This window comes from Amblyomma maculatum, chromosome 11 (genome assembly GCF_055883805.1).
Source record: "Amblyomma maculatum isolate TAMU_Amacu chromosome 11, ASM5588380v1, whole genome shotgun sequence".
Classification (NCBI taxonomy): Eukaryota; Metazoa; Arthropoda; class Arachnida; order Ixodida; family Ixodidae; genus Amblyomma; species Amblyomma maculatum.
The window spans coordinates 92,835,967-92,845,365 of NC_139354.1; the positions used below are offsets into that span (position 1 = coordinate 92,835,967).

The 9,399-nt window shown below is 43.3% G+C and overlaps 1 long non-coding RNA gene across 1 annotated transcript in view; it reads right to left on the minus strand.

Annotated features, from left to right (window-relative positions):
• LOC146174398 (uncharacterized) overlaps positions 1 to 9,025 on the minus strand; it is a 9,984-nt gene extending 959 nt beyond the window's left edge. Inside the window, exons 1-3 of the long non-coding RNA XR_014701684.1 lie at positions 8,809 to 9,025; positions 6,459 to 6,574; positions 3,325 to 3,503 (exon numbers count right to left, since the gene is read on the minus strand). This is a non-coding gene — a long non-coding RNA (uncharacterized LOC146174398). The remainder of the gene's footprint in view (positions 1 to 3,324; positions 3,504 to 6,458; positions 6,575 to 8,808) is intronic.
• Between the last annotated feature and the right edge of the window lie 374 nt (positions 9,026 to 9,399).

A 9,399-nucleotide genomic window follows, 5' to 3' on the forward strand; every position in this document is an offset into this window, starting at 1 on the left:
AACAGCCTCGGGAAGGTATAGCAGTTTACCAATAGGTAGCGAAGTACTAAAAGTAGCAAGAATATATATACTTAGGACAGGCAGTAAGAACAGATCTAGACAACGAAAGGAGAATAACGAAAAATATGATGGGATAGGGTAGATTTGGCAAGTACTCGCAGATAATGACTAGAGCTGAACCAGGATAATTCGAATTATGGTTCCATCAAACTCGTGGAATATCCCCTTGAAAACTCCATGCAAAAGTATAGGGAAGCTGCGTCGTACATCGAACTCCAATTTCACTGCTCCTTCCCCAAAGACTATCGCACCACCCTCGGCAATTTGATGCGCGACGTTTTTCGAGCCACGCGCGGAAGGAATGAGAGAGAACAGTTTGACGACGACTGATCTAGAGCAGCGCCGCGGCCTTTCCCCAAAGACGCGCGCCTTCAGCCCACCGCTGTGAAGAGTCACTCATGCGGTTAGCACTTTATATTTATATCTGGGCCATAGCAGCCGCTTCTTGATGGATGGAAAAAGCAAGGTGCCCCTGTGCTGTCCGATATCAGTGCACATTAAAGAGCCCCAGGTGGTCGAAATTTCCTGAACCCGCCACTATGGTGTCTCTCATAGCCTTAGCCACTTTGGGACATTAAACCTAAAGAGGCAAACCAAACTTACATCTCGTGATATAACAGGTAGAAAATGCAGTGAACCATATTTTTTGCATAAGTATGTTTAATTGCTTAACTATTGTATTGGTCATAACTGAACGCCAAAGGGTTGCTGAAATATAGTCACAAAACAGTTCACTTCTGCCTCTTTATTTGGTATTGTTCATTTTAAACATGCATTCCATGTTTGTTTTAATTCAACAGAACTTTCTATGTGCTTTTGTATACCATAGCTGAACAGTTTGCACACACGGGCAAGACAGCCAGCAGACATTAGGTGCCGCCCCTTGGTCAATGCAAGGTGTGTCATTACAACTGAGGCTGCTTCAGACCAAGTGGATCACCACCACTAGTCACATTAGACTATTGCAGCAGACACTCAAAATTATGCAAAGTTAAGGCTGGTGCACAGCCTACAAAATTCCATTCATGCACTAGGCAGAAGCTGATGTTCAAAAATGCTGCATAGGGTAAAAAGAAGGTGTACATTAACTTAGCCTGACAGTGGTGCAGCACTTTATGTCAGAAACATCTTCACCTCAATCCACAATTTATTGTTGCTTGACAGAGTGAACATCTTTTTTTATAGTATATGGCTACACAAGCTAAAGTAAGTAGGCTGGTTGGTTTATAAAAGAGCTGTGAAGAAGGATCTAGGGCAAGTTGGAGTTTGCAAGCTGAGCCAATATTTTGACAAGAGAACTTCTCATCTGGGCAGCTCAATCATTACTGCAGGGTTTAAATGCACCTTTGCTTCTGTACAAAAGCCAGGTAGGGAAGAGGGAGGGCTAGAAAGAACTCTGAAAATCAAGTACCACCAGAATGTCATCCTTCTGAAGACCACCAACGAATTCACTGCGCAAAGGGTAGCAGCAGTTACCTCGTTATTCATTCAAGCCAAAACTCATATCATCCGATCTTGCATGATGGCCCCCCGTGAATTCGTACCGGGACGTAATTCACGAAACTGGGAAAGGTCTTACGGAAACCGAACATTTATAAACTCTTCAAACGCGGCATGCGACGATCCTTTCCACTTGCATGTTGAGAAAGACCAAGTCAGTGCTAATAACGTTTGAAGGCACCCATGTACCTTGACAAATTCTGTTCTGCCATGTCTTGTACAGATGCAAGCTTGAAGCAGGGCTAGGAGTGAAAGAATATTTCCTTGGGTATCAATTTCTATGAGCCTGCAACCTGTGACAAGGTGACCTAAAACGAAAATAAAGAGTGGCAGCAGCAGGATAAGCTACAAGATAACCACCTGAAGCAGGTTGGATTATGACACCTGTTTCTTGAAAGGGTACAGACAGGCATCGTAAAGAGATCTAACAAGATATATGGCCACAGGGGAATACTGAGCTTTCCAGAAGAGGGAAATAGAAAAAAAAGCAAATCAGAGTAGACTACACCTGCCTAGCGAGGCATTATCTGAAGAAAAGGATTCAAGTGGAGCCAAAGCAGTGGTGACAAGGAAACGTGTTTAGAAAAACACTTGCAGCTTTGCTGTTGTCTGAAGAAGGGGGGGAGGTAGTGGATTTTACACATGCTGAGAATAAACTGTACAATTAATGCTTTATGGGAGTGTTGTCCCTACTAGCTATAGTGCAGAGGGAATGTATGTAAGGAATTCTAATTTTCCTTTCGAGATATTTGCACTGCAGTAATCCCTCGTTATAACGATATCGTTTTATTCGAAATATATTTCGGTCCCGACCCAAATACATTCATTTTAAGCCGCATTACTCGAAGTGCACGAAGAGCTTGACCCGCTTACAGCGAAGTGGCGAGCGGAGGCATCGCCGAGCGGCAGCGATGCTTTTGCGCATACAGGCGCAACAGCATGAGGCAACAATCCCTGGAGATGTGTCATGCAATGGCAATGCCAATGCCTGTCGTTGCTGGTGGCGCACACCGCACGGAACGATGGGACTCGGGACTGCGCTACTACACTGCGATGCCGACTTCCATTGCAAGCAGTGACTTTCTCTTGCTCCTTTCGAAAATTAACAACATCTAGCCACACTATCTTTCTGTTTCCTTTACTACCCTACCAAGCTTTTACTGAATTGTCTCAATGCACTCATATGCACGCATCAGACGAAGGGAGCATCTGCAGGTCCTTCGCTCAAACCGGACTACGAAAACAACCTCCCCCCCCCAAAAAAAAGTCAGAAGTTGAGTACCCCTTAAACCTGCTTTAAATGCTGAGTCATTATCTACCTTGAACTATACCTTTTTCGCTACTGCCACTTTTTATTTTCGTTTTCAGGTCACAGGGTTTACCGGTTCCAGGCTCATAAATTCATACCGCGAGGAAACATTCTTTCACTCCTTGCCTTGCTTCTTTCTTCTCCCTCCCTAGCTTTCGTTCTTCTGAGGCAAAAGTGCATTTAAACCCTGCTAGTTATGATGGTGTTACCCAGACAAGGACAAGTCCCCTTGTCACAACACTGGCTCAGCTTGCGAACTGAGGCTTCTCCTCTACCCTTCTGCAGTGCTCTTTCATACTCTGAAGCCATCTTTCTCAAATTCAGCCTTGCTTGGTTCATGGGGTTTAAAGCACCAAAGTGGCTCATGCTAAGATGATCTAAGTACTAAGTACATATCCTAAAATACTGAAAATATATTCAGTATAATAGAATTTCTACTGGGAAAGTTCACTTACTTTTGAATATGTCGACTAAAATGGCATGGTGTGCTCCATGGTAGTTGAGCCTGCAATGTAGCAACAGGCTTCCGCAGTTAGGCTCTGGACAGCAGCTCTTTCACGCATCCAAGGTGTTCCAGCAATTTCCAGGGCCAAATCGGTGTTGAGTGGCACAAGCAGCCCAGCCATAACCACACCTGCAGTTATAAAGGTGGCTCTCAGGCACATTGCAAGAATGATACAGAAAACTTAATAGCTAGAAAATGCCATACACAGTGGGTTCATAATGTAGCAGCTTTTCTATAGGCATAACTAATAATGTGCACTTACAGTGCATACAGGAAGAACCCGAGATTATTCTGACAGAACAGTGCAGTAACCACAATAATAACACATCCTTTCTTTATGGCCATTCCATGTTGAATGCATCTGGATGCTTGACCCTCTCAATGTTTTTTTTTTTATAATTTGCAGCATTTACTACAGTCAAAAGCCATTTCCCTATATAGGGGTTAAAGATCTTATCATGTGATAGCCTCTTGAATTTTTCTGACTACTGTACGACTGTATTCATGGAAAACTCAGTGGCTATGCAGTGAAGGCTACACAAGAAAGGGAAAGAAATAGGCTTTTGCCCTCATACTGTCGGGACAGCAAAAAACCCGCGCCATCCTTTCAACCTCCCCTCATCACCCCTCCCCTGAACAACCCACTGCCAGTGGCATGGAGACAAAGGCTGGACTCATTCCCTTTCTTGTGTAGCCTTCGCTGTCAAACACAAGAAAGTTGTCAGGGAGTTAAGTGTCCATAAAAATAATAAAAAACCTTTAAAATTTCTGAAAAAAAAATGTATATGAGCTGTACTTCTATATTACGCATGAAGAACTTGTCACTGCAAAATCATTCATTATCGATTTAGTTCTTTTTTTTTCAGTTCAAGGTGTCATCTTTAAGCTTTTAAAAACTCAGCTCGAAATATCTGAGTATTATGAAATCTTTAGCCAGAACATTTACTACTCCAGGATGATCTAGATCTGAGCTAGTTGTTTCATGTCAAAGTTGAAGCTATAGCCTAACAGAAAGACACAAGGAAAACGAAAGTACATGAGGCTGACAAACAACTAATCTTTGTTCAAGGATGCAGAAGAATATGAAAGCAAAAGGAAGAGGGTAAAGAAGTAAAGGGCGTTAACACGAAAAATGCACTCAGTTGTCACAATGAAATAAATGAAGTCAATGCCACAGGATAAGAGCAGAATATAAAGAAGAAAATGTATGAACATGGGTGCTGTAAAAGGCCAGCCTGGAAAAGATTAAATCTAAAACCAATGCGTGAAGAAATGTGGCTAAACACAAGCGACGACAACAAAAAGGGGGGGGGGGAAGAGGTTGGGGCGGCTAGAAGCCCAAACAAGAAAACCAACTTAGTCAAACACTAGGGCACTAAAACCTTGTAGGACTGTCCAAGACATTTCTGCTCTTCTTCAGTAGGTGCCACAGAGGCCATGCTAATAGTCATTAATTGCCACTGCTTCCAGCACGTTTTGAGTTACCTGGGTGCTCTTCCTAGCCAAGCAGGTCAGCTCGTGTACCAGTGGGCAGATCCTGTGGGCTTGCAATGCTTGCAGTGCTGAGATGTATGCCCCCCTGAACGTTTTAATGTGCTCAAAGGTTAATAATATTGAAAAGGTGCCCAGGTGTGATATGCGTGGTTGTGAAGCGGTGTTGGCTTCAGGTTTCCCATCTAGTGTGGTAAAGTGTACGTAAAACAGATTGGTAGGTGCTATAATGAACAAGCAAAGAAGCACGCAAGGTATTCCAACAATGCTTCTCGGGAGGGGGGCATTTGTCTCAACACTGCAAGCATTGGGAGGCCACAACAAGAATGTGCAGTGAATGCAGGCAGCGCTGGAAGCGGTGTCAATTAATGACTACGGGGATCTTCATCAGCACTGTCTTGTGGCACTCGTCGAAAAGAAGAAATACCTCGGACAGTTGTACAAGTTTTTAGCACCCTAGTGCTTGACTAAGTTGGCTCTCATTAGTGTCTCCAGCCATCACCGTTCCACCCACCGCCCCCCTTTTGTTATCGCGGCGCTGGTGTTTCAGCCGCGTTTCCTCACATTGGTTTTAGCTTTTAATCTCACGCACGTCATTTTTTTGTGTTAATATAGCCCCACATTCCCTCTCCCTTTCACGCTTATATTCGTCTGCGCCCTAGAATAAGGAAGAGTTGTTGGTCAACCTTGTGTCTTGTTGCCTTCCATGTGAGTGTGTTTTTCTGTTAGGCTATAGTTTCACCTTTGATATGTACTATTCAGGAAGAGACTTTTTCCCCTCAGTTTAAATAAATAACTTACATGAAAAACACCAAACGTGCAAGCATTCTGTAGTGTACTGAGTATTCAGATGAAAATTACACACTAAGAAAATTACATGCGCACACAGAAAACACGAAGTTTGCTTAGCAATTTGACATGATGTGTGACTGCTCATGCACATTTCAGGTTTAGAATCAAAGCTCATGAAGTCATGAACCTGAGAATAAAGAAGTTTGGCCTCAAAAAGCTGAATTGTAGCCAGCATATGTATTTGTCATTCAACTTTATAAACACCATGAATCCACATTCGCTCCTCCTTTCCTAAACTTTGTTTCAAGCAGGAAAAAAAAAGGGAGCACGAGCAGTCACACACAGCATGTAAGGTTGACTAGATAAGCAAACTGTAACATGTTCGGCTGCAGACACGAGCAAAATGCAGTTGCAGCGTTACAGCCTTGTCAGGAGTGCACTCCCTCAGAAAGTCGAAAACAACTTGTATCAAACTGCACTCCAGCTGTCGTCAGCCACCACAAATATGCTGAGGCCTTGTCTCAGCTCCAGTGGCCAACACTTTGCGATGCCTGCGTCAGTTTAGGGCACGCTGTTGAGAATTCGGGTTAAGCATGCTGATGGCCCTAACAAAAGTAACATGAGTATGTCTATATTAATCCAGTAAACATACATGATGCAATTGAGGCTCACAATAACACACCTGTACAAATAACAATGACCCAGCAAAACAGCACTGTCAGGTCAGCTGGAACTGTACCATGTTACAGACTGGAGTAGCGATGTGCCCAGAAATGAAAGTAGCATCCATGCAGTGCAGACCTTGAATGGCTGGAAGGTGCAGCTTCCAGCATGAACCATGCCTGCAGTCTTTGTTACACAAAGATCCAGCTATGAAGCTTGGGAGACGGACTCCATCAGATGCCAAGTTTTAACACCTGCATGAAGATGTATGGTAAAATTGGTGCATTTTTTTTGCCTTTATGTCAGATGAAATAAAACTAAACAAGGCAATAGCTGCACCTAAAGGTATATTTCATATGGCAATAAAGTTTTTCTAGTCCTGCAGCAATATCAGTATGGCAGAGAGACAACGTGCTGGGTCGATAAAGAAAATTAACCTCAAGCAAGATAGTTAAACGCATTAGTACTGGCTCCCTACAAGGAAATTCAAATTTCACATTCACACAGAGGTTATTACAAGACATTTTCAGGCTGCTGCGTGGCGTACTACTAATGTGCCGCATGGCCTTAAACTTGTTTCCCCGCATTAAACTCTGAACTGTGAATTTTTTCTTTTGTATCCCTGTATGTGCCAGAGCACCGAACGAAGGTTGAGAGGATGCCTCAGTTTGCAAGTCGAGCCACAGTTCTATAAAGAGGACTTGTCTTCATTTGGGCAGCTAGACGAAGACAAATCCACTTGTCGAAACGCTGGCTTGGGTTAAGATCTGAGGCTCCCCTTCTACCCCTGTTCAGTGATCTTTTAAACTGTGCAGCCACCCTGTATGCGCCAGGCATTTGTCGAGACCTTACCGCAGTTGCTTAAGTAGTTTTCTACGCTCTAAACGCCACTTTCTTGAGATTAGCAAAATCTAATAGTTTGTTAACTGGAACCAGCACACTACACTAATGTTAGTTTGGCACAGTCTTAAAATAAATTATTCTCCAAAGGTGAACGCATAATTAAATTTTGTGCTATTTGGTTCAGGCCTTTGTCATAATCCTTTTTCTCACCTACCGTTATTTTCTACGTATAATGCCTCGTGTAAACCTGCCCATAGCCCAGAATTCCATGTTTCAGTGTTTGCAAATAAATATATACGTACTGTAGAAACAAATCATTACCACGAGAGTGCACCCGTCAGTTTATAGTACACAGTCACGTGCCAATGCTGAGGTGCATACTATGAATGAAATTACTACGATTATTAGGATAATTTTTCCAATTATAAACATACGAATTCTGAAATATGTTAGCAGTAAATAAAACACAAAGTTCTGGTAACCGCGGTTACCAAGTGCCAGCTGGTGCCAGCTGCAGTTGTATTGAAAACCTACCGCTTCCATAAAATCATTGCGGAGGTAGCCGACTCACCATTCTTTCAAAATAAAGAAAATGATGGAAAAATACAGCGCAGCGCAGAACTGGGGCTATACAGAAACCAATGCAAATTCCTTCCTTCTGCAGATAAGGTTGCCCCTCCCATTGGATAAAAGTTGACCGGAGATAAAAACTAAGGAGTTCCAAGATGTACATTGGATGTACACTGCAGGAAATGTAAACTAAACTGTAATGACGAAAATGTAAACCAACACGATCCAGATAAATTGTCCGTGTGCTATCCTGACTACCAACAATGCCATGTTATCGCAAAAAACCGATGTCAACTGACTCGTGAGATTATAGAAGCTGAAATGATAGATCGGTTGGGTGGGTCTTGCGTAGCCAAGCCTTCTGTCGCTCTTACTCGTGAGGAGTTGATATACCTAAGACAAGATATGAATGTATCGCCTACTGCGCATGTATGATGTTGGAGGTTTCATCTGTATAATAAGGCTCTGAGGCTCGAAATAAACTGTTGCAAGTCAGCGCTCGTGTGTCCTATGTGTCTTCATTTTGTCCTCGTCCTTCTCTGCGCTGTATTTTTCCATCATGAATAACCAACACGCCCAGACTGCTACGGTAAAGAAAATGAGTTCACTTCCTGACAAAATATTTCGTCCTCACCTTATATCGAGTCGAATTTAGCACGCTGCTTCTCAGTACGAGCCCTCACAAGCCGCCGAGTTGTACGCGTTTGGGGTTTATATGTGGCTATCGTCAACGCGGTGTTCAGAATCGCTCACTGGGGGTCTCTCAAGAAACGCGAAGCAACAACTCATGTTCCTGCATAAATAGATACGGGCTGTAAACTAGCTGTGGCCCTCTCCGTTTTTATTCTTCATACGCTGTCAAAATCAATCCCTGCTCATTCAATGTAGCCCACAACGGTCGCTCGAGAAATTGCACTTGCATTTCACTCCGCGACGCGCGATCCAAAGTCTGTAATTTCCACATTTGTACAGTGCGCTGTGTCAGATTCGCTTTTTCATTTTTGCGTCCAGTACCCTAGAGCCCAGCAAGAATGGAATGCGAGCGGAAAATCAAACCAACGGGCAAAATACTCACCGGCTTTGCTAGTGATGACAGCACCGCGCTCGTCCTTACGTCGTTACTTTGCTCCGAAGACGCTGGACGTGCGCCCGGGAAAAGTGGCCATCTTCAGATTCAACATTACAAGTACATCATACAAGCATACAAGCTTACGAGCAGTGTATTTGCAAACAGCAAAGCTGCGTACACAGAGAGTATCGCGGCTGCCGCGGCCGTTGCGCCCACCTACGTCGCAAGCCCATTTTTCGACCACATTTTTCGTAACCGGTTCGCCAAGTGGCCGCTAAGTGTCTCTTACTCACTCATCTTTTTTTATTTATTAACTTCTCCAATGGCTTACTATTTATAATATTACGCCTTTTCGACACCACTCAATATTTTAACATTATTTAAAAGCTAATGGGTTCAAAATTAGAAACAATTACTATTCTCACTTTGTTTCTTTTATTTTAGTGTATGGTATGCAGCGCTAACCGACAGCGGTAAAATTATGAACTAAACTGCAAGCTACAGACGGCGCGCTTTGAGAGGGGTAATCTTGTTACGGTGGGTTTGGCAATCCCCGGTCAGCTGATTTTTGATCGCACCCGTATAAAATGTGTAAAC